Genomic DNA, 24971 nt, shown 5'->3' with positions numbered 1-24971 from the left:
TATTCACTACGAACAATTTGGCTCAGTTTTCTACGTGCATATAGATCATTTCTAATTTCTAAAGTTGTTCGCACACACAAGTATTCATTAGTTATAAATTAATTAGAAGCGACTACGGGTAAGAATAATCAATTAATTAGTTGTTAATATGAAGAGTATTTCTCTCTCGTACGGATTAGGACATGGTAATGGTCTTCGGATATTTCATTCAAAGTTACTTCACACGCAACGTTAACTAACATGTTAATGGAAATGCACGAGAAAAACTTTTATCCCTTTACAATATAAATATATTTATCCCTCGAGCTACAATGGCACTGCCATATTATCATATATAGTCAACATTTTTGACATATTTTGTCAAGATTATCTAAATATTTTTAGTTACATGTATCGTGAAGTTTGAAAGTTGCGTTGATGTTCACACGCAACTTGATGATATTAAAATTGACACGTTGCACCACGGTCGGCTGCTTTAATAGTATTAAATCACAAGAATTCATAATATTACGCTACGCGCAAGGGCACATGACGTAGAGGGAGTGACGTCTGATAACACGAACGAGAAGCGAAGTGAGGTCTACTCTATCTGATTTTATTTATAAGGAAGAGAGATAATATTTTTTTTAATTTTATTTATAATTTATGTTATTAAATTTTTATTATAAATTTTTTTACTCTCTATTAAATGTTGAAGAGAGAAAATATATTACTGAAATATGTATATTTAATAAAGATAAAGTTAAAAATTTATTAAATTTTAAAACTGAATTAATGAATTTTAAAATTTTATTTAATATTGATAAAATATATTAAAAATAATTTATAAATAGAATTAGAAAAGTATATAAAAGGAGGGAAGGAAGTTGAGTGATCCAGATTTCCGGGAAAAGCTAATATCTAGAATTTTCCAATATGACCAACCCTTCGTAAGCTTACCGGGTTTATGCTGGCAACTTCGCGTCAATTGAAAATCTTGTATCTGTGAAGCTCAAGCACGATATCCAGGTAGCTCTGGCCTTCCCCAGAGATTATGATGACACGTGGAAACCCACCATAGGAGACTTCCAATGCTACTTCAATAAAGGTGAGCCCATCACTTCCACCAAAATCGAAACTTTTAATTTATTCAACCCAAAGTCGGCTTCCAAGGTCAAGTTCTTCTTGAGCATCTGAGGCCGCGACGGCAATTATCCCTTTTCCATCAACTCTTCCAATAAACACTCAAATCTTCAATATATTTAATTATTTTCTTTTTCTTGTTCTTCTCATCACTCGATCTCGGGTGGCACCAAATCCCTGAAAGATATCGTCATCAAACTACAAGCTCGATGGCCTCATATTTACTCGTACCGTGGCTACGAAAAAGTTGTTTACACTGTGGTTTACCAGATCCGCACTTGGACCCCTGTCATTGGATCTTCTCAATCCCTCATCAAGGACGTCCTCCAGCCACTACCTTACCCCAGAGCCAACCTTTTGTCTGGTCACAGCATGCAGCTCCCAGCCCTTGGATTGGAACACTGTCCCATTGCCCATCTTTCTTGGTGCCGTTCCTCACTTCCTCGACTAAAAGCCGGCCGCTTCTGGGATTTCCAAATTGATTGTGACCAGTGATGATTACCCTAGAAGCCATGACACAACCAGGGCTGTACTCATTATGTATCATATTCAGCTTTCAACTTGAACAAAGCATGGGCATCGATCCCTCTAGCGTTGCTGCCATGCTATTTCTTATTGTTTTATGTTTACGAGTGTTGTGCTCGTTGGTGTTGCTAGTATGCTTGCCATTGTACTTGTTTGCTGTATTTGCTTAAGCCAACTTATTTAATTAGGTGGCTTTCCTTTTTTTTTTTTAATCTTTTTTTTATTGCTTACTTGCTTGCCCTACTCTTCCCTTCGCTTATCCATTTCAAATGCTTCTTCCTTGTTGACTCCAAATTTTGTGAAGGATGTGGGATAGAGAGAGTGACTTAAAAGGGACTCATCATTAATGTACAACACGCTACACATATGTACATAGGCGTACCACGCACGACGGCCAATTACAACGGAAAGCTAACTTTTACTAACTGAGATGTGACAATATTTTAACTAACCACGTTTAATTTTAACAGACTCTATAGCAAGCTGCCTCTCCAATAATATTTGTGAAGATGCAGGAGGCCACACGGCTCTTATCACTATTAAAAAAAAATGAAATTTAGCAAATTTTTCATTAAATATTATTTTTTATAACTAAATTACATCTTAGCGAGAGATTTTGTCCCTCACTAAATTCATAACTAGAAAATGGCTCACTAAATTTAGCGAGAAATTGTATTTTCCTCGCTAATTAGCGAGGGATTCAGCCTCTCACTAAAATTAGTTAGAGATTGAGTCCCTTGCTAATCCCTCTCTAATATTATTCAAAATTCAATAACTTTAACGTGAAATTAGTCCCTCATTAAATATGTTTATATTTAAAAATAATTATGTCACATCACCTGCCATGTGTGATATCAATTTGTAACATGTCATCAATAACCTCATGTCTTGTCAATCACCATGTCATCTACCATCTTGTGCCCTATCACTTACCGAATGTGTGACAATTCATGATACGTTATTGTCCACTTTGTATCATGCCACTTATTCCTTACCGTATCATATATGTTTATGCCAAAGTTAAGGCTTGAACCTTTAACCTCATATCTTCCAAGTCTTATACTCTCATTCTTTACTGATTGAACTGAAAAGCACTTGCAATAATTTAAAAAATTAAATATGTATATATATTATTTAACTCCATAAATATATAAAATAATATATTATAAAAATACACACACATACATATTATATTTTTCTTTCAATTATTAATATGTTAAAAATATTTATATTTTATTTAAATTATTCTTTTTATTAATGAAAATGAACTTAAAATAAATAAAATATTAAATAATTTTATTATGAATATTTTAATTAATTTTTAAATTTAATTATTATTTTTAAATGAAAATAATTAAATATATAATTAAAAGTCATTATCAAAAGTTAATTTTTTTTTGCGGTAATTAGCTAGAGATAGGATCCCTTGTTAATTTTCTTATTTTAGAGAGAGATTGCCAACTTTTATTATTTTTCTCGCTAATTCTCTTATTTTAGAGAGGGATTGACAGTCCCTCGTTATTTTCCTTACTAATTGTTTCATTTTAGAAAGGAATTGATAGTTCTTAACTGTTTTCCTCACTAATTCTCTTATTTTAGAGAAGCATTGACAGTCCATTGTTAATTTTCTTGCTAATTTTAATTCAAGCTATGAAATCAACATTTTTCACTGATTTTCTCGCTAATTTAGTATTTTAGAGAGGAATAGACGATTCTTTACTAAATTTATTTGCTAATTTACATTTTTTAATAGTATATTCTGATCACTATTACAAAAATATATTTATGAGAACACCGATTTTAAAGCACTTATGTAAAAAGTACTTCAAAAAAAATAATGTGAAACGTTTTGGAGCACTTCAATAAAAAATAAAAAACATTAATAAGTTTACCAGAGCGTTTAATAATAAACGCTCCGATAGGCTGAAAGAAAAATTTTAAAGAATAATAATGATAAGTTTTAGAAAGCACTTTTCTATAAAGTGCTCTTGTTGAATTTAAAAATAATAAGAAAATTTCAATTTTAAATATTAAAACAAAGCCTACAAAATGCTTATTTTGAAAGCGCTCCGGAAGGACTGATTCATCGGAGTTCTGATATGTAATGGTTTTTTTAAAAAAATATTAATCAAAACCCCTATCAGATATCCATTCTATTAGATAGAATTCCAAAATTTCGCAACTCCCTCTCTATTTGAAGTCCACGCTGCCTGTGCCACGACCCACGCCGTTGCAAAAGCTTAAGGATCTCACCAGAGCACCATATCGCGGTCGACGTCGCCCCAACTGAGCTCACTCCTTTGCCGAAGGATCCACATCTTCAAATCTCCATCGCCAAGCGTCGAATCTTTGCTAGATCCACGCAGTTTTGGTCTCAACTCGCTGGAATATTTAGTACTAAACCCCAATGATCATCGCCCTAAACTTCGACCTTGAACAGCTTGCCACCACCGAACTCGACACCGTCAGCCTCAAGTTCTGCATCATCGAACAGCTGTCTAGTCCAGAAATTGAATGGCGTGCTTGATTTGACATTCAGATCTGTGTTTTTTGACGCTTCTTAGTCCCTTAGTGGTTTTCTTGGCTGCTACTCTTGGTGGTTTGAAGGCATTAATCTTCCTTCGTTTTGGCTTAGGTGGTGAACTATATTTATGCTTATATTCAGTAATCTGATTTTAACTGTTGAGAGTATATGTTACAGTATTTTGTTCTGAAACATGCCTAATATTTACTATTCTTGATGCTATGTATGATTAGTTATTTACTTGCAGAAAATTATTGATCTGATCTTTCTCTACTTTCTCTTGTTAATCCCTAAATAATTGGCTTGTTTTGTTGCTGTTTGATTTTTGTTTAGTTCTTTAAGTTTTTTCTTTCATTTATTCTTTCTTAATATTGGAGGAAGAGTGGACTTTGTTTGGGAGGAAAGGAATATATTGGTTGGTATTTCAAGGAATGGGATTATTGAATCTCAGAGCCATATTGTATATGGTTAGAACTCATTGGTTGGTATTTTTTTTTTAATATTCATATTGTTTTGTGGAGAAGAATTGCATTTACTTATTACTTGAAGGGATTAGATATGGTCAATATTGATTAGATTTTCCCATCTATTTTCAAGTGCAGTGACTGAGGATTTGTCCATTTGGTTGATGCAATGCAGTGACTGAGGACTTTTCTTGTCCATTTTGTTGATGCAATGTGCACTCATTAAGTTATATAGGGTACACCATGTGAGGTGTAAATTCTTGTATTACTTGTTTATTTATTTGCTTTATTGGATAAATTTTGGTCATGGGGCTCATATATAAATCTGTTTCTCTTATGTGATTTTTATCATAAACAAGATTTGTTGTCTCTTTCATTTTTTTGTAACATTAATCTATTCACAACCCAGTCCCCTGTATTCATTTTTTCCCTATTTTTGGGGTTATAAATGATTGTGCAGGGGGATGTTGAAACTTTGAAGAATTATTGTAGCCCATAGCTAATTGAACGTTTTAAACCAGAGTGCCCAGCTTACCAAAGTCAAGGTATTTTCTTTGATAACAAGATGAGATTGCATTTGCTGATCTCTCTCATTGTTGCCATTAAGTTTGTTTCATTATCTGAGGACTAAGATAAATACTACCCAAGGGAATTTAGTTTCACCCATTAATTATATTGGTTAATGCAGGACACCAAACTAAATATTAATTAAGAAGAAAGAGATTATATTTTTCATGGTATTAATTTACCTCAGATTGGATAGGTAGCAAGTTTCACAGTTAATGCTTTAGTCATTTAGAATTTAATTCTTGATTTCATTTGCTAAGATCTAATCCTCCCCTTGAATCTTAATCTCATATTTTGTTTGTGATATTTGCGTATTTTGTATGGCCTGGATTTAAAGGGTTCTATGCTTAACAAACTCACTACTAGAAAAATGCAAATTAGCGAGGAAATTTAGCGAGGGATTATCTATTCCTCTCTAAAATACTAAGTTAGCGAGGAAATTAGCGAGAGATATTAATTTCATAGCTTGACTTAAAATTAGCGAGGAATTGTCAATTCTTCTCTAAAATAAGAGAATTAGCGAGAAAAATAATGAGAGACTGTCAATCCCTCTCTAAAATAAGAGAATTAAAAAGGGATTTAACGAGGAACTGTCAATCCCTCTCTAAAATAAGAGAATTAGCGAGGGATTTAGCGAGGGACTATCAATCCCTCTTTAAAATAAGAGAATTAGTGAGGGATTTAGTTAGGGACTGTCAATCCCTCTCTAAAATAAAATAATTAGTGAGGGATTTAGTGAGAGATTCTATCCCTAGCTAATTACTAAAAAAAATTACCTTTTGACAATGAATTTTAATTATACATTTAATTATTTTCATTTAAAAATAATAGTTAAATTTAAAAAATTAACTAAAATATTTATAATAAAATTATTTAATATTTTATTTATTTTAAGTTGATTTTCATTAATAAAATAATTTTTTATTAAAAATATAATATAAATAATAATTTAAATAAAATATAAATATTTTTAACATATTAATAATTGAAAATAAAATTTAATATGTATATGTGTGTATTTTTATAATATATTATTTAATATATTTTTGTAGTTAAATAATATATATATATATATATATTTAATTTATCATATAATGCTTAAAGGTGCCTTTCAGTTCAACTGACAAAGAAGGAGAGCATAAAGCTTGAAAGGTATGAGGTCAAGGGTTCAAACCTTGACTTTGGCATAAACATGATGAATATATGATATGGTAAGGAGTAAGTGATATGGTGCAAGGTGGACAATGATGTGTTATAAGTTGACCCACATGTAGTGGGTGATAGGGCACGAGATAGTAGGTGGCATGGTGGTTGACAAAGCATGTTGATGACATGTCACAAGTTGACATCACACATGGCCGGTGATGTGGCATAATTATTTTTAAATATAAGCATATTTAGCAAGGGTAGGAATTCAGTCCCTAGCTAATTTTAGCGAGGGATTCATCCCTTGCTAATTAACGAGGAAAAATACAATTCCTTGCTAAATTTAGCGAGCTTTTTTTTAGTTACGAATTTAGCAAAGGACAAAATTCGTAGCTAAAATGCAATTTAGCTACGAAAAATGGCATTTATTCAATTTTTCTAGTAGTGACTATTCTATGTCCAAAATGTCACTTCAATTACTATTTGTCCTTTAATCTCAACCACTGACAACCCTGCCTTAGCATCTGATTATCATGCACCTCTCCATATATATATATATATATTGTTTCTAATTATTTTTCTCTCATTGTTTATATATAATTCCATGCATGCATACATACATGCATGCAACTTTTTAAGGTTGTGTAATGATACAAGGTTGCCTCAAGTTTTTTCACTAGATTAATGGGATGAAGTGATCCACTTTCTTGGGTGATTTTTAATAATTTCAGTTTGATTCGATTTAAATCTTATGATTTTACAATCATTTCAATGATGCTTAATTATATTGGTTATGTTCTGATTGCCATAGATAGGTAAATACGTGTATTGAAAAAAAGAGAAACTAACAACCTTGGTATTTTCTTTGGATAAAGAAGAAACCTGTGGCACAGCTGGGTGTGTGTCAATTTGACATTTATTTTTGGCATGTATAATCACAGGTTCATGGGATTTCTATTTTCCTATGAAGACTTTCAACAATTCTTAGTGTGATTTCAAACTTCAAAGAGACATATATATCTATAGCTAGTGAGTGCGTGCATCTAGTACGTGTTAATTAATTCATACAATAGTTGCAGAATGGTTGCTAATTTATTTTTCTGCTGTGACGAAATTCGCTAGCTTCATCTATTCTTTTGTCTCTTTAGCTACGGGTTTAACTCATGTACAAGGGCTGGATAAGTATGTCATAAGAAAGTTATTTATCTGTGTATTTGCTTCACTTACAGATTATGTAAACCTTGATGAGCATCTTTCTAAAAAGACTGCTTTGATTCAACAGTTCATTCAACTGGAACATTTGAATGTCAAGCCAAACTTTCAGAATGAAACATCAAGGTTGGTGAGTTAGTAATTGCAAATTCAAAGTGGGTACATTTAAAACTCTTATCCTCAAATTTTGACATTATTCTTTGACTCTCTTTTCGTATGTGCTCTTTGCCTTTGTTAGTGAAGTTCTCTAAGTTTTGCTTTGTTAGACACATAAACTCTATATAAAGCTTTATGTTATTAATTTTCTTTACTTTTGTATTATCAGGTAGCTTGGCAAGATTACTTTGGAAGACCTATATTTCAGTTTCACATTGGGTTGAGGTGAGTCAACATATCAATAAACTTGTTTATTGTTTTGTTATGCAGCCCGCCTTTTTTCCATTAAAATTTGTGCATTTAATTACTTTAATATTTTAGGACAAACTTACTTGGATGGAAGATTTAAATATTACATGATATAAAAAATTGAGGAATCAAAAAAAAAAAATAGAATTTAAATATTACATGTATATTGGTAGTTCAAGCAAGCTGAAGAAACAACAAAGAAGAGCTTGATTTAGATGGGTCTTGTAATAATTGATTTAAATAGAATTTAAAATATATATTACATGATATCTTTTATTTTTTTGCAGGTTTGACATTATTGTTGGAGGCACTTTTTTTTCATTGTAAATAATTTTTTTCTTGTTAGGTAATGTTTAGATGATTAGATTATATTACAAATCTTTTTATTAATTTTGTTGCTAGAGTAGTTGATTGAGATTGTGACTACCAAAGAACATTGTATTTTTTAAATTTTCAATGGAAATATATTTTTTATATTTTTCACCTTGTTGTGGAGTTTACCTTTTGTACATATTGTGTATGAATTTTTGAAGTAGGTAACATTGTAAAGCAAAATGAGTGTTTTATTGTAAAAACATAGATGAGACTTGAGCGCTCTTGTATGATGATAAAGCGCTCCTGTAGAGGTATTATATGGGAGCGCAAACGCTTTTTTGCGTTCCTATAATTTTTACAGAATTAAAACTTTACGATGCTTACGGAAACACTTTTAAGGGAAGTGCTTCTATAGAACAGCTATATGGGAACACTTTAAAAGCGCTCCTGTATATTTAGGAGCACTAGCCACAGAAACACTTCAAAGTGCTCTCGTAAGTTAAAATTAAACTGCTCTGAAAAGTATTATTTTGTAGTAGTGGGTATTTCACTTACACTTATGAAGCCAATTTGCTGTTGGGGCCGGGATTACCTTCAGATTGGCATTGGGCTTTGACTAATTGCTCTTCTCAAGCTCATAGCGTTGATTTTCCAAACACTTTGTTTTTCAGTTACTTTCAACCAATTTTCATAAATTAATGAAGCATAGTTACAGCATCAATTTTAGCATGCAGATCCATATATTTTTAGTTAATGGAATATTAAGAAAAAAGTATATATATGAAAGTATAGAAATCATGACCAACTATGTTATGAACATTGCAGACTCATAATATGACAGCAGAGCAAACTCTTTCACTGAAAATTATTTAGAGTTATAGACTCTTCCTGGATAGGATTGATCATGTAATTTGTTGATTAAAAACATAGCATTAATATAGTACAAATTTGAAATTAATTGAAAAATTAATCATAAAGATGTCTTAACTAAACCTTAATTTTCACACTAATTATAATATTTGTTATAGGTTCATTTTTCTATGCAATATGTAGATTTAATTTAGTCACACAACCAAGAATCTCCTGTCTCAGTGGCATCCCACACTGCCTTGAAAAAGGGAGGTCGTAGGTTTTATATATCTCATGTGATTAAGAGGTGGGTGCATGCAAGTGTGGCATGCATGCATACATAATTAAGATTATCTTGATGAGCATAAAAAATTCTTTGCTCACAACTTGCAAATATATTTACTGAATCTAGAATGAGACAATATTAAAACTGAAATAAAGAAGAATCAACAATGCAATTATAATAGTCTTATTTTAATAAGTCCAATATAGAAATGATGATACTTACAAATCATCAGTAATATTGAAATTGAAGAATCTCCACCAATCTTGTAACATCTTCAAGCTTATGTTTTATTAAGTCTAGTATAAATGGTCCCTCAATCATATTTTTGCATCCATTTTGTCCTTTAAATTTGTTTCAATTATCTATTTGATCTTTATTATGAAATTGAAATAAATATATCAATAATGCAAGTATAACAGTCTTATTTTAATAAGTCCAATATAAAAATTGTGATAATTATCAATCATTAATAATATTGAAATTGAAGAATCCCCACCTAGCATGTAACATCTCCAAGCTTATATTTTATTAAGTCCAGTATAAATCCCTCAGGCATATTTTTGTATCCATTTAATCCCTTAAATTTGTCTCAATTATCTATTTGACCATAAGAGATAACACGATTAACACCAGAGGACATGAAAAATGGAATATTGAGTTTACAGTAATGTAGTTAATGAAGAGAAGTACGTAGGCAAAATAGAAAACAAACACAAGAACATTGGATCGGTGATGACAAATCATCTTTTCAGTCTGTTTCCATTTGAGGTTTGATTCACAAGATTTTGACAATAACTGGCCTTCATCTAATGATGATTTCCAATTGAAAAAAAAAATAATTATATTGTTTTCAAAATGGAATCCAGAGAGTTTTCAATTATATAATTGAACGTTGGTAAAATCTAGTTGCCTCGGTTTAATTGAGCATATAGAACTTTTAAAGTTGTTTGTACACGCAAGTATTTATTATTTATTAATATTAGTAGTTATAAATTAGAGGCAACTAGGAAAAAAATAACCATCAATTAATTAGTTATTACATGAAGACTATTCCTCTCACGTACGAATTAGGATATGGTAATGGTCTTTGGATGTTGTATTCAAAATTACTTCAAACGCAACTATCAAGTGAATGAGAAATGCACGAGAAAACATTTTACCTCTTTATTATATACATATATTTATCCCTCGAGCTACAATGGCATTGCCATATATAGCTAACATTTTTTACATATTTTTTCAATATTATCTAAATGTTTTTAGTTACACGAGATTATCTTCAAGTTTGAAAGTTACGTTGATTTTCACACTCAAATTGATGATATTAAAATCGACACGTCACACTTGGCCCCTTTAATAATTATATTAAATCACAAGAATTCATCATCTTAAACAATTTAAGGGTACATGACGAAGAGGAAATGACGTCAAAATAACACATGGGAGAAGCTAAGTTAGGTGTATTTAAGGGGACGCAAGGAAGATAAGTGACTCAGAGTCCCAGCAAAATCCAATATCTAGAATTTTCCAATATGGCCAATCCTTTGTTAGCCTATCGAGTTTATGCCAGCAACTACGCCTCAATTGAAAATCTCATATCCGGGAAGCTCGAGCATGACATCCACGTCGCTCTGGCCTTTGCCAGGGATTATGATGACATGGGGAAACCTACCATAGGAGATTTCCAATGCTACTTCAATAAAGGTGACCTCACTCCCACCAAGATAAACTTTCAGGCAAAAGTCGGCTTCTAAAGTCAAGTTCTTCTTGAGTATCGGAGGCCGTGATAACAAATATCCATTTTCCGTCACCTCTGCCGATAAAGACTCCTGGATCTTGAATGCCACCAAATCCTTGAAAGATATCATTCTTAACTACAAGCTCGATGGCCTCGACATTTACTACCCAACGTATCGATCGTGGTGGGGAAGATCAGTTTAAGGATGCAATTGGCAAGGTCATTGAGAACCTTAAGAAAGAGCTACCTTATGGCAACTTTCTGGTTTCCATCACTGTATCTGCTCCTCTCTCCGATAATGTTTACTTGCCCTTGTACCGCGAGTATGAAAAAGTTATTGACACTCTGGTTTACCAGACACACACTTGGACTGCTGTCATTGAATCTTCACAATCCCTTATCATTGGACATGTTAAAGCCACTACCGTATCCCAAAGCCGAGCTCTTGGCTGGGCACAGCAGCTCCCAGCCCTTAGATTGGACCCCAGTCCCATTACCCATCTTCCTTGGTGCCGTTCCTCATTTCCTCGACCAAAAGCCGATCGTTTCTGGGATTTCCAAATGGATTGTGACTAGTGATCATGACCCTGAGAATTTGGCCAACCCTTTGTTGGCCTATCGGGTTTACACCAGCAACTACACGTCAATTGAAAACCTCATATCTGTGAAGCTCAAGCACAATATTCATATCACGCTGGCCTTCGCCAGAGATTATGATAGCTCTGGGAAATCCACCATAGGAGCCTTTCAATGCTACTTCAATAAAGGTGAGCTCACTCCAACCAAGATCAAAACTTTCAAGCAAACGTCAGCTTCCAAAGTCAAGTTCTTCTTGAGCATTGGAGGCCGTGACGATAAGTATCCCTTTTCCGTGACCTCTTCCGATAAAGACTCCTGGATCTTGAATGCCACCAAATCCCTGAAAGATATCATCATCAACTACAAGCTCGATGGCCTTGATATTTACTACCAACACATCCATCATGCCGGGGAAGGTCAGTTTAAGGATACAATAGGCAAAGTCATTGAGAACCTTAAGAACGAGTTGCCTGGCAAGTTTCTGGTTTCCATTACTGTATCTGCTCCTCTCTGATAATTTTTACTTACCCTTGTACGAGGCCTACAACAAGTTTATTGACACTGTGGTTTACCAGACCCACACTTGGCCTACTGTCATTGAAACTTCACAGTCCCTTAAGGACGTCCTCGACAATTTACCTTATACTAAAGAGAAGCTCATCGTCGAGCACAGCAGCTCCCACCCCTTGGACTGGACCACTGTCCCATTACCCATCTTCCTTGGTGCTGTTCCTCACCTGCTAGGCCAAAAGTCGGGGACCGCTTCTGGGATTTCCAGCTGGATTGTGACCGGTGATGATAACCCTGCGAACTGAGAAGCCATCACGGCCCTTATTATGTATCAGCTTCGTTAAATAAAGCATTGGTATCCCTCTATTGTTGATGCATGCTGCTGTCGTATGTTTTTGAGTGCTGTGTCTGTCGTTGGTTAATTTCCTTTCCAATAAGTCTTCAATCACCGTTGGTGCAGGCATTTGTACTTGTTTGCTGGATTTGCACCTAATTAGCTGTTGTGTTATCTATGTGAGCCAACTTGTTTAACAAATGTTGCTTTGATTGTTAATTAATTTGCTATGTGCATGGTTTTCCTTGCTCATCCTTTCTCTTCACTTGCAACTAGTAGGAGTGAGCATAGGTTTCTTCGTTTTGGTTCGAATATATTTTGAGGAAATCGACAGGCTAAAAAACAGTAATAATTTAAACCGAACTAAATAGAAGTTTGTAGAGAAAATGAACCAAAATTTAATGGTTTGGTTATTTATTTTGGTTATTGGGCCGTTTGTCCTTCAGTTTCCTTAGCACCAACAATTTTACCATGAATAGACATCTGAAGCAAAAGAGGTAGAGATCAAAATAAACAAACATAGAAGATGGACACGAAAATATAGAAAGAAGAAAATGGAGAAGAGGATGTTATGAGTCCCACATTAGGGAACCTCACAAGTAATGTGAGATTTATTGTGAAGAGTCTCACATCAGAGAACCTCACAAGTAATATAGAGTTTATAAGTTCAAAAGGTTTTCTCACGCAATAGGCTAATATTTTAGGATGTGCTTTCTTTTTGTGCTTGTCCTCATCACAGATTGGTGCTTATTGAGAGGTTGGTATCACGAAAAGGGCTACTCATGGAGGGTTTTAATCGGTAGAAGACTGAGTGAAGTTGTCATGCTCCAAAAATAGAGTGACTAGCATGGGGTGTGAACCACATCATACATTCCCGCAAGCCTCAAAATGAAGATTTATTCTGTTTCAAAAAGGTAATCACATTATATTGAAAGTTTAACACTTTTGATACTAATTATCATAGCAAAACTTCACCATTTTTATAAAAATTTCGGTAAAACTTTCATTGTAATTAGAATCTATCAAAAATTTTACAATACAAATTTTTTTACAAAATATCATATCAATCAGGAGCTTAGCTCCTTTCAACCAACAAATAAAATTATATCAAAATAAAACCCTAACTATAGCCTATGTGGAGCAACTAATTTTACTTCTAAATTAAAATATATGAGTCTTAAATGTTTACATTAAAATGTAAGAATGCCTGCCACACCCAAAAAAAAAAAAACTAGGTGAGATTGGCATGGGATATGGGTACAAAAGTCATATCCCTTAAGTTGTGGCCAAAGAAACTCTAAAATTAATACATTAAACACACTAATAGGGTAATTAAAAATGATTGCATTATAAATCATATATTAAATTTTAAAAGAAATATAAGGATCCTACCTGTAGTCTATGTGGAGCACTTAAGGCCAGGTTCTAACGTAAATATAAAGTTTAAATTTTTGTCAAATTAGGATTTGACTAAAATGATTTTTTTTTTGCTTCCATTTAGCAATAAAACTCCTCAGTGGATGTCTCGAGTTGCAAGTTTCGTTATACCATTTGAGACCCAAATATATTTTTTCAATGAATAACGTCCCAACAACAAATAATTGGACATGAATAAAAGGAAAGTTTGAAACAATCATGCAATTTAAAGAGGCAACAATCTTTATAAAAATTTAATAAACTTCAAAAGTAAAAGGATTCTATAAAGTTTTAAATAAAATCTTTAGCTATTAAAATATCATATGAAATATTATTGTCACTTGATTGAAAAGAAGCAAATAAATAATTATAAATAATTTACTACTTAAAGCAAATGGGATGTAAAATCATCAAATTGATATTACAGGGACTTATCAGAATAATTAACAAATGTGAACACAGTCCATGAAGGTAAATAATCAAACACAGCTCTTGCCACGAAGACAAACATGGACACACAATCCACGAGAGTCAGTAACCAAACGCAGCCAAAGCCACGAAACAAATGTGGATACACAGTCCACGAGGGTAAGTAACCAAACACGGCTAAAGCCATGAAACAAATGTGAGTACGATGCTCACAAATAACCATCTCTGTGATCCACGTGTGTTGGCTATCGCACGGGACTAGCACCTCCTATAAACACCCTGTTAGCTAGATGTACCATGGCACGCCAAGGGCTAATGGAACTACCATTAGCAATCAGTGTTTTATATAAAGTCCCTTTTTAAAACCATTTTCAAATATGCGAGAAAATCATCACTTTCAAGATACAGTTCATGCTTGCATGAATACTTTTAAGCATTAAAACTTGTTAGAATAAAATTTCATATCCAATGCTCATGCTTGCATTTATTGAATAAAAAAAATTTTCAACATTGAACTCACATGAATCATTCTCTATATCAATCCAATATTTGATAAAATAAAAATCTCATAATCAAAGGTCAAATTTGATTTAATTAATCAAATAATATTTCAAATTTGGTAAAGTTAATTTCTCAAAATAAAGTAATGTTAATCAACAAATATCCAATTATCACATTAATACTATTAAAATGATTTTCAAAAAAATGTAATATTTTAGTAAAAGAAATTTTGATTGAAAAAAATCAGTTGGGATACTATCCACTTATCTGACATGTTCTCAAATGTAAAACTTACTCCTACTTGGCACTCTTACGTCAATGCTTGATTTCTAAGTTCCTAATATCTAATTAATATCATTATCATTTTCTTATACATGCTTCATCATTCAAAATCTTCAATCCAAAAATGATTAAAAATAAAAGATAAAACCTTCAACTTTAAACTTTCTCAGACATCACACTAAATACTTCACAATATTCCAAAGATGAATATATATAAATAATTTGGTCTTGAGTTACTAACAAAGTCTCTTTTCCTAAAATCTCTAATTTCAAATCTTCCATTGTAGAAAATAAGTGTCTTCCATATTTATAACTTTTTATTAAAACACCAAATGCACATAAATTCCAAATCCCTCCATAAGGCTTTTCAACATTCAAATGTTTTGTCTGACAATTTCTTAACAATCATATCTACATTATATTTGTGAGCAAATTTCTATAGAATACCAAACTCAATTCACAAGTCAATAGCATCCAACCCACTTAGGCCTCTCAAGGAATTCAATGAAATTTTATAAAATACACAATCAAGTAAATCCATCTCACTAGCATTTTATCAAGCATCTTATGGGCACCATTCTACATGCTTCAAGTCTAAGTTCTTTTATCCAAATCTCATCTTAACCAATTTTTCAATATCAACCAATCCAAACAAATTAATTTAACTCACAAATTTTAACCTATACTTATCATAATCTTGCTCTCAGCACATAAGTTTCAGCTTAAACTCTTCTCTCTCTCTTCTTTTTTTTCTCTCAACAGTCACGAACAGCAGCAGCCAAAATTCAAGAGAAAATTGGCAACTTCAATTCTATCACATCTTACACTTACACGCACAGATTTTTCAACAAAAATAGGAAATCATAGTTCCTCACCTTAATAGAAACAACAGGACAGAGCAGCAAAAAAAGGAGAGGGATGTTTGAATCCATGCTAAAACACAATAGAAAAGAGAGATGACGCATCAGAATTGGAAGGAGACAAGGAAAAACCTGGAGCTCAACCTGTCATAGCAGCTCGAACAGAGGAAGGAGAGGAGACGAGTTCACCATAAAAAAATAGGGAAGGAAGAAGCCCAATGGAAATGCACACCACAGCACTGTCAAAGGAAGGGGGTTTCAGTGTTTTTCTCCAGTCACCAGCAGCGGACGGCAAGAAGGAAGAAGAGTCTTAAATGCTAACAGAGGAAGAGCTTTGACAGAGCTTCCACGTTCTTCAGCAGCGACGAATGGTAAGGAAAATGAAAGGGAAGAGAGACCTGAACATTCACATCATCACTCTCACAGAGGAAGGAGAAGGATGTTGATGATCTGACAAGTAGTGATGGATGAAGCTCTGGCACACTCTCACCTGATGACGCCGAAGACGGAAGAAGATGGAGAAGTAAAGAAAATAAAAAAAACTCCCTGTCTCTCTGTGATGTTGACCGAGAAAGGGAAGACGATTTTTAAGTCATGAAAAGTAAAATTACAATAACCCCCTTATGTTGAGTTGCCATAGGGACAAGAGTACATGTGTAATTTCTCACCCTTTCATTACTTTCCAGCTTTCCAATGGCAGTGGAGGAAGAAAAATCTGACATTAATAAATAATTAAAAACATTACAAAAAAGGGCACAATGAAAATTATAAGAAAAAACATAAGATTTCTCTATAATTTAAAACAAAATAAAATTAAACTTTTATCAAATAAAATTCAAACTTTAAAGCTTCAAGGAAGTGACTAACATAAATTTCATTAAATTATCTTTCTCCACTTACTATAAAACTAATTTAAATAAAATATTATTTAAAAAAATTATTAATTTATATATTTATTTTTTTATTTTAAATTTAGGGTCATTACAATGCCAAACAAAATTTTCACCCAATATAACTGTATGCCCTTTAGAGTTTAGCGATAGGATCAACATCAACTAATGAATCTGAGTCTAAAATAAATTTTTTAGTGAATAGCATTATCAAAATAAAATTCAAAAGAGTGAAATTAAACAATTATGTAAAATAACTGACAAGTTGACAATTCTATATAAAAGCTTTTTAAAACTTGTAAATCTTAATTTTAACCATAGAATGAGAATTAATTGAAAATACCTTATTCTTTCATGCTTAAAGAAAACAAATTATTCATACATGAATCGAAATATTACACTTGCTACTAAAACCATTGAAAATTTATAATACACAAGTTAATCAAAATTTAAAATTTTGAAGACTTAACAGAACAAGTAACAAATGTGGATATATAGTCCACGAGAGTAAATAATCAAATACATCATGAGTTATAAAAATAAATATGGACACATAGTCTAATAGAGTAAGTAATCAAATACAGCTTGAAGCCATGAAAATCAAATGTAAACATGAGACTTATAAATGACAAATATGAGGACAAAACTCACGAAACAAATTAGCTAGTTATGAACATGGCGCTAAGGGCGAAAAATAATTATTACTGATATAAAGTTTTCATCCTTGAAGCCAAATTCGCATGACTTATTGTAAGCATCAATTCAATAATTGTCAAAGTAAATTTTATAATTTATGTGCATTATTACGTTCAACGGATAACCAAAATTCTCCAAAGCTAATCAAAATGATTTCATAAAATGAAGTTTCCTTTCTCTCTCTCTTGATGGATTGATCAGATCAGAGCTTCCTTTCTCTCTCTTGAGGTTTCAGGGGAAAAAATGAAGATGATGAAGATGATTTTTTATCAGATGATAAGGAGGGAAATTTGATAATTTCAAAAAGTAAAAACAAAATAAAACTCTCCATGATCTCAGCCAGATTTGAACTTGAAACCTATTGGAAAAATACTTGCATAGCTACCACTAGATCTTCTTTCCTTTTTGTCATACTTGTTCCAAGAATTAATATAATTACCATTAAAACATAATAATATATATTAAATTCTTAAAATTTTTGGGTTATTATAGAAGTATCGTGGAGTGAAGCCACTGGGGACGTTGACTCTTGACGGGGTGGCTTTGTCACAAGTTTCGCATCGGGGAGTTTGACAAATGGTGTGAAATTTGTGAGTTCAAAGAGCCCTGTCACTCAACAGACTAATCTTTTAAAATAGGCTCTCTCTTTAGGTTTGTGCTCGTCACAAAGGAAGAAGAAAATAGAGAACAGGAAGACAGTGAAATAGAGAACAAAGTTACAAAAAGAACAAAGAGCAAAGCTACATGAACAAACATAACTTGCTGAGCTGCATCATTGAAGGCACGAATAGGAAGAAGAAAACAGAGAAGGAGAAGTCGTTGTCTCGAGTTGAAGGAACGAAAACAGTGAACCAGAGGGAGCTGAATGCACTGTAGGCAATGGAGAAGAGGGATGTAACATCCTCCCTCCCGGAAAAAATTCCTTAAAATTATTTTTAGATCTAAGATTAGGATAGAATCGCGTCCAGAATAGGATATAGGCTTTTAAAAGAACTTCGATTAATAGTAAATAAATTATGCTGAATGATTTAAAAAATAATATATATATATATATAATGTGAAAATAAAAAGAGAGAAAAAATAAGATAAAATGAGAAAAAAGAAAAGGAAAAAATAAATTAAAATTAAAAAATAAAAATAAAAGGAAAAGAAAGAAAAAAAGTTAAAAAAATTAACAAAAAAAGAATAAAATAGTAACCAACGGTGGGGACGTGGCCCACCATTGGTTTGGTGATACCAGGGTATAGTATATGGGTGAGGATTCTCTTCTCTTCCCCTTCCCATCCTCTATCCATTCTTTTCATTTTCTAATCATTATATCAAAATTTGAAGGGTTTAGACTTGATCTCTTGCAAAATTATTATTATAAAACTTCAAATTACGAAAAAATAGATAATCAAATTCAAAACTGTTAAAATTTAATTTGAAAAGTTTAAAAGCATAGTAAATACAAATTAAAAAAGAAATATTTTAAAAAAGATCAAATCTCAACCGTCCAGGATCTCTTCCCTTAATTTATATGCCCTTGTCCGCCAGTTGCGTCCCAAAATTTCTCGTGCGGTAGCGACTGTGAGAGAGAAGTAGAGAGGCACCAAGCGAGAAGGCTAATAAAAATCTTAGAGAATCCATATCAAATATTTCAAGAGTGGGTTGGGATTTTCTAAGATCGAGTAAGGATCTTATAAATTTTGTTTCATCTAAGATTACCAGATTTAGGTGAATTTAAAATTGGAGGGAGATCCTAGGGACTGAATAAAGTTGTAAAGTTGTTGAATAGTGACTTTAAAATTGTTTTGAGATGATAGAAAATAGCTTTAGGGAACTCTAAATAACTTTGTAACCCTAAGAGCTGTTGAAATTATTTTAGAATTTTTTAAAATTAATTCTATTTCATTATTAATTATTTCATTTTGGATGTAATATTATTTAACCTGACTTATTTTAAATATTTATGGATAAATATATTTTATTAAATTTCTTTTTTGTTATAAATTATCAACTAAAATAAATGAATTTGGGGTATTGAGTTGGAAAAACCTGAAAAAGAAGAAAATTGTTAGTAAATATTTTATATAGTTGAAAAGAAATTAGATGAAATAAAGAAATAAATAAATTAAATATTATTAATAAAATAAAGAAATAAACTAAATAAAAAAAATAAGATAAAAAAAATTGCCAAGCCATATGCTAGCAGACCCAACACTATGGAAGAGCTGATGAGTGCAGAGAAGAGGGATGAAACAAAGGAAATGATCAAATGGAAAAGGGAGCTGTGAGTTTTATAGGCTCTAAAAGCTGTAGTGATTCGGATAGCAGTTATTGTAGCAGTTCCCTCTAAAATGTTAGGATTAAATGATAATTTAGACTCTAAACTATAATCTTAGAGACTATTTGAAACCCAAACTTATTTTTGTTATATTTTGAACCCTAAACAATTATAATTAGGACAATCTAGTTGTTAACACCTAAAATTTCATATTATTTAAATACGTTTTCCTTATATTTTAATATATTTTGGCACAATTATACATATTTTGAATACTCAAGTTAGACAAATGTCCATATTATTTTAGAAATTCAAACCATAGCTTTATCACATTAATTGGGAGAAGTGTACAAAATAGAGTAAAGTAATGACTAAAGTTGCAAGCTTTCACAACTTTAGACGCTACAGCAAAATGAAGCATTTTATTTAGTTGATATAGTTAGGATTTTGGAACATATATGACCCATTCTAAACTTTGGCTACCATTCTGGACTTTTTGGAGTATTTGGGAGTTTTGGGTGTGCTAAGGCAAGGATTTTAGTGGAGATTGAGCTTGAATTTAAAGATTGGAAGAGATTTTGGCTTCATATCTTAGTTCTTCTTCTCCGTTCTCCTTCCTTTCCTTTATTCAATGTTTGTGCTGATACATTTGTATTTTTTCATGAGTTTTATAAATATTTGTAGCTAAACCCTTAATTTTAAGATTATTTTTAACCCTTTATATGGATTAAATACTCATTTTCCCTTTATATTTCATGAGTTATTAACTATAGTAAACCATGAGCTAACAGAACTATCATTAGTGGCAGTGTTCAGAGTCCTCTTAAAAATCTCGTTTCAAACATACGAGAGAAATAATTATTTTTTTAAAATAAAATTTTTATTTTCAATATCAAACTCGCATGAATTGTTTCAAATATATAAAACTTGCCAAATTGATACATCATAGCAATTGTACAAACTTGCATTAATTGTGTAATTAAAAAATTTTAAAATTCAATAAACAAAGGTGCTTTCATCAATATTAGAAATATATTTCTTGAGAAAAATTAAATGCATATATTATAATGTAATTGTCCTTCATCATTGTTCCAAAATTTCTAAAACTAGCATAATTCATAAAAATAAAATATTTTAATAAAAAATTATTAATAAATAATTAAATGGGATGCTATTCACTTACTCATTGAAATTGTAAATTCTCAAAATATTCTTCTTTCAATTTTTATTAGGATTCTCTTCTTCCACATACCCTATAAAGACATGAGTAAATAAAATTTAATAAATTTCATTTAATTTATAAAGACTTCCTTCTATTCCTAATACAATTCCAATCAACCATTATCATTTAAAATTTTAAAACCAAAATTCATACTTTAAAGTTAATCCAAGTATTATCATTCATATCACTAGTTTTCTCCAATTTGCTTTTGTCAAAACAATCCACTTACTTGGGACAAAATTTTCTCTTAAGCTTTGCACCAAACACCTTAGGTGCCTTATTTCTACCCATTCAATTCAAAACATCCAACAATTTACCAATGACCTTACAATTGCTAAAAATTTTAATGGTTACATATAAATTCATAATTAAATTCTTTTGCAATCTATAAGTTAATTCATAGATTCATAATTTCCATGCTCGCATACTTCTCACAAAGACCAATTAAATTTCAAAAATGCAAAATCAAGTTGACTCTCTTACTAGACATTTTATCAAATACTGGATGGACATAGACTATCAAGCTAATATTAGCATTTTTCTCCTAAATTTTAGCTTCCCTAAAATCTTACAATATCACTAATCAATCATTTTCAATTACAAGCTCAATTCCATATTGTCAGCACCTTCCTTATGTAACCACAAATTTCAACTTAAAATCAAACTTCCTCTTCCTATACATCCATATATTTTTTCGAACAGCAGCAACAACACACACGAGCTGACAAATTAGTGGTGGATGAAGCTATGGCAGACGCTATGAACGGAGAGGAAGAGGCAAAGGTGTAGAGGAGGAATGATGGATTGATTAGATCTGAGCTTTTCTCTCCCTCTCTCTCGATTTTTATGGAGAAAAATGAATGAAGAGGACGAAGATTTTCTTTTTAATTATCGGATGATGAGGAGGGCAATTTCATAACTTTAGGAAGTAAAAAAAAATGAAACTCTCCTTGGTCTCAGCTAGACTCAAACTTGGAACCCATTAGAAGAGTGCTTGCATAGCTACCACTAGATCATCTTCTCCTCTTGTTATATTTGTCTAAAAATTAACATATGTACAATTAAAATGCCAACTTATATATTAATTTTTTTTGGGCTATTACAGTAACATTTTCTACAGTCAATGTCAAATTTTTTAAATATTTTTCCATTCCATGCCTATCCATATTTTTTATGTAACATAATTAAGATTATCTTGATGATGAGCATGTGAAATATTTTGCTCTCAACTAGTAATTTAATGAAACCAGTATGAGACAATAGTGAAATTGAAAACATGATATAAATAATGCAACTAAATGATCTTATTTTAACAAGACCCATATAATTATATGGCGATAATTACATCTCGTCAACAACATGGAAATTGAAGAATCTCCTCCTTGTAAAATCACCAAACATATCGGATTATTTTTACAAGTCCGGTATAAATGGTCCCCTATCAAGGTTATGGTATAAGATGCTATCCAGAAGGTTAAAACTAAAAAAAATTGTAAGTATGGACAGTCCAAATATATCAACGTATACTTATAGAGACACACACATTCAAACATATATGTGTAATGATATCATCATGAGACAATATTAAGATTGAAAACACGATATAAATAATGCAAGTATGATGGTCTTATTTTAATAAGTCCAATATAAAAATTGCTATAATTACATACCACCAATAACATTGAAATTGAAGAATCCCCACCTTGTGACAGCTCCGAACTTATACTTTAGTCAGTCCCAGTTAACTTGATAATCTTGAGCCCAGTGAGGTTGTGGGAGGCACTGGTGACAAGAGTGAAACAAAAAATCTTGAGATTTATAGAGAAGGATAGAGGAAGATCAATGAGAACAGTGATGAAAGTTGCTAAACGGAACTTCTTAGTTAAAAATATTTTTCAAAGCTTGGTTAGAATGATTAGAAAATCATGGGTACATAATACTATAAATTAGAGTTCCTATGGCTATTTAAAATCATCCAATCTTCACCCCTCCATTGGGTTAAGTTCCCGTGATGGCCAATACTCAATTTTGGAAGACTTGTTAGTCTTCTGAGAGCAATCTAAAGCAGATAGCAAGATTCATCCTTTCATCTTTATTCTTACGTGTTAATAAACTCCCAGTTAGGGATAGGATGTAGCCTAGCTGGTATTGAGGTTTTTTTTTTTTTTACCTGAGGACTCTTTGTTTTATTTGAACTTCATGAATGCTTATTTTAAATTACATCTATTTCTCTTGTTCTCTTCATGTTAATTTTATAACTAGCCATCATTTAATTAACTCTTGTTCCCCCCCCACAAGGACAAGATGGAGAACAGGAGGGAAGAGAAAAGAGAATCTTTCTCCCATACATTTATCCCTCTCAACATTCAAGATACAGTAACATTCAATGTCAACTTTTTTAAACATTTTAGCGATGAGAACACTAATAAAAGTTGTTAAATGAAACTTCTTAGTTAAAAATATTTCTAAAAGCTTGATTAACAATAAAGCAAAATACTAGTAAAGAACTGAAAAGAAAAGTCAAGAACACATTAATTGATATGAAATGTATCATATCGGATGTGTTTGCTCATCGTTTACTCTTTATTTTGCAATACGTAAGTAAATAGTTGCTAATTCTAAAAGAAGTTTGTCAAAATTAAAACTGCTTATTATTTAAGAGCAACCATGTTATAAAGTACATCAAATGGATTAGTGCTCAATGGCAGAGCTACATTGTAGTGAAGGTGGGCAAATGCACCCCCTCGCTTTGAAAAAAATTATAAATAAGATATGTAAATTTTGCAATTTTGTGCCTCATACTATTGATATTTTGCACCTTCTAAACTAAATAAAAAATATTCAAACTCAAAAGAGATCAGATACGAATGTCATATTCACATAAAAGATCACATCATCAATAAGTTAAATGTAATTTCAAAAAAAAAAAATTAGATAAATCTACTTATACTATTACAATTTTAGTCCTAGTGTAATTATTATTTTTTTTAAATTATTAATTTTTAAATTAAATTTTCTTTCACTTCCTGACTTCAGGTCCTAGTTCCGCCACTGAATCATCTATATTATTTATTGAAACTAAAATATTAGAATTACTTAATTATTAAAATTAATTATATAATTTTGCAGGTGAAAAAGCTAGAAAAGGAATATAAAGATAGATAAATTACAATATATAAGGCCTCTAAAATAATTTTGTCTTTGGCCACAAAATTTCTTCATATGGTCTTGTATATGCCATTAATGGAATGAAAATTTGTAAGCTAAAACATGAGAAAATATCATTTGGGGATAATTTAATGAATCTGTGACTAAGAAGACAAGAGACAAGGGGCACTTGAGAACTGTATTTGTGCGAACATTTGGGAGTAGGTTGGCTCTTGTTCCCCCTCCACCAAACGGTAGGATGGAGAATAGGAGGGAGGATCAGGAGAGAATCATGCTCCCATTCATTTATCCCTCTCAAGACCCAAACTACAATGACATTTGCCACAATCAATGTCAACTTTTTCACAGATTGTCCATGACTATCCATATTTTTTTATGTAACACATAATTAAGATTATCTTGATGATGAAAACGAGACATTTTTTTTTCTCTCAACTAGTAATTTAATGAAACCAGCATGAGGCAATATTGAACTTGAAAACACGATATAGATAATGCAACTAAACGGTCTTATTTTAACAAGTCTAATATAATTATATGGTGATAATTACAGCTCATTAACAACATTGAAATTGAAGAATCCCCTCCTTGTGAGATCACCAAACATATCGGAGTATTTTAACAAGTCCAGTATAAATGGTCCTTGATCAAGCTTATAGCATAAG

General features: G+C 31.8%; 1 long non-coding RNA gene across 1 annotated transcript; it reads left to right on the top strand.

Annotated features, from left to right (window-relative positions):
* The first annotated feature begins 5093 nt into the window (after positions 1 to 5093).
* On the top strand, positions 5094 to 8389 carry LOC129290198 (uncharacterized). Its single transcript, XR_008588281.1, has 4 exons — positions 5094 to 5180; positions 7578 to 7686; positions 7886 to 7941; positions 8253 to 8389. It is a non-coding gene; the product is annotated as an uncharacterized LOC129290198 (long non-coding RNA).
* The last annotated feature ends 16582 nt before the right edge of the window (positions 8390 to 24971 follow it).

The sequence above is a fragment of the Prosopis cineraria genome, unplaced genomic scaffold (genome assembly GCF_029017545.1).
Source record: "Prosopis cineraria cultivar Desert tree isolate PC_DT_omini unplaced genomic scaffold, ASM2901754v1 PC13, whole genome shotgun sequence".
Taxonomy (NCBI): Eukaryota; Viridiplantae; Streptophyta; class Magnoliopsida; order Fabales; family Fabaceae; genus Prosopis; species Prosopis cineraria.
The sequence above is the reverse complement of the archived record's forward strand: the minus strand, read 5'-3'. Positions and strand labels throughout refer to the sequence as shown.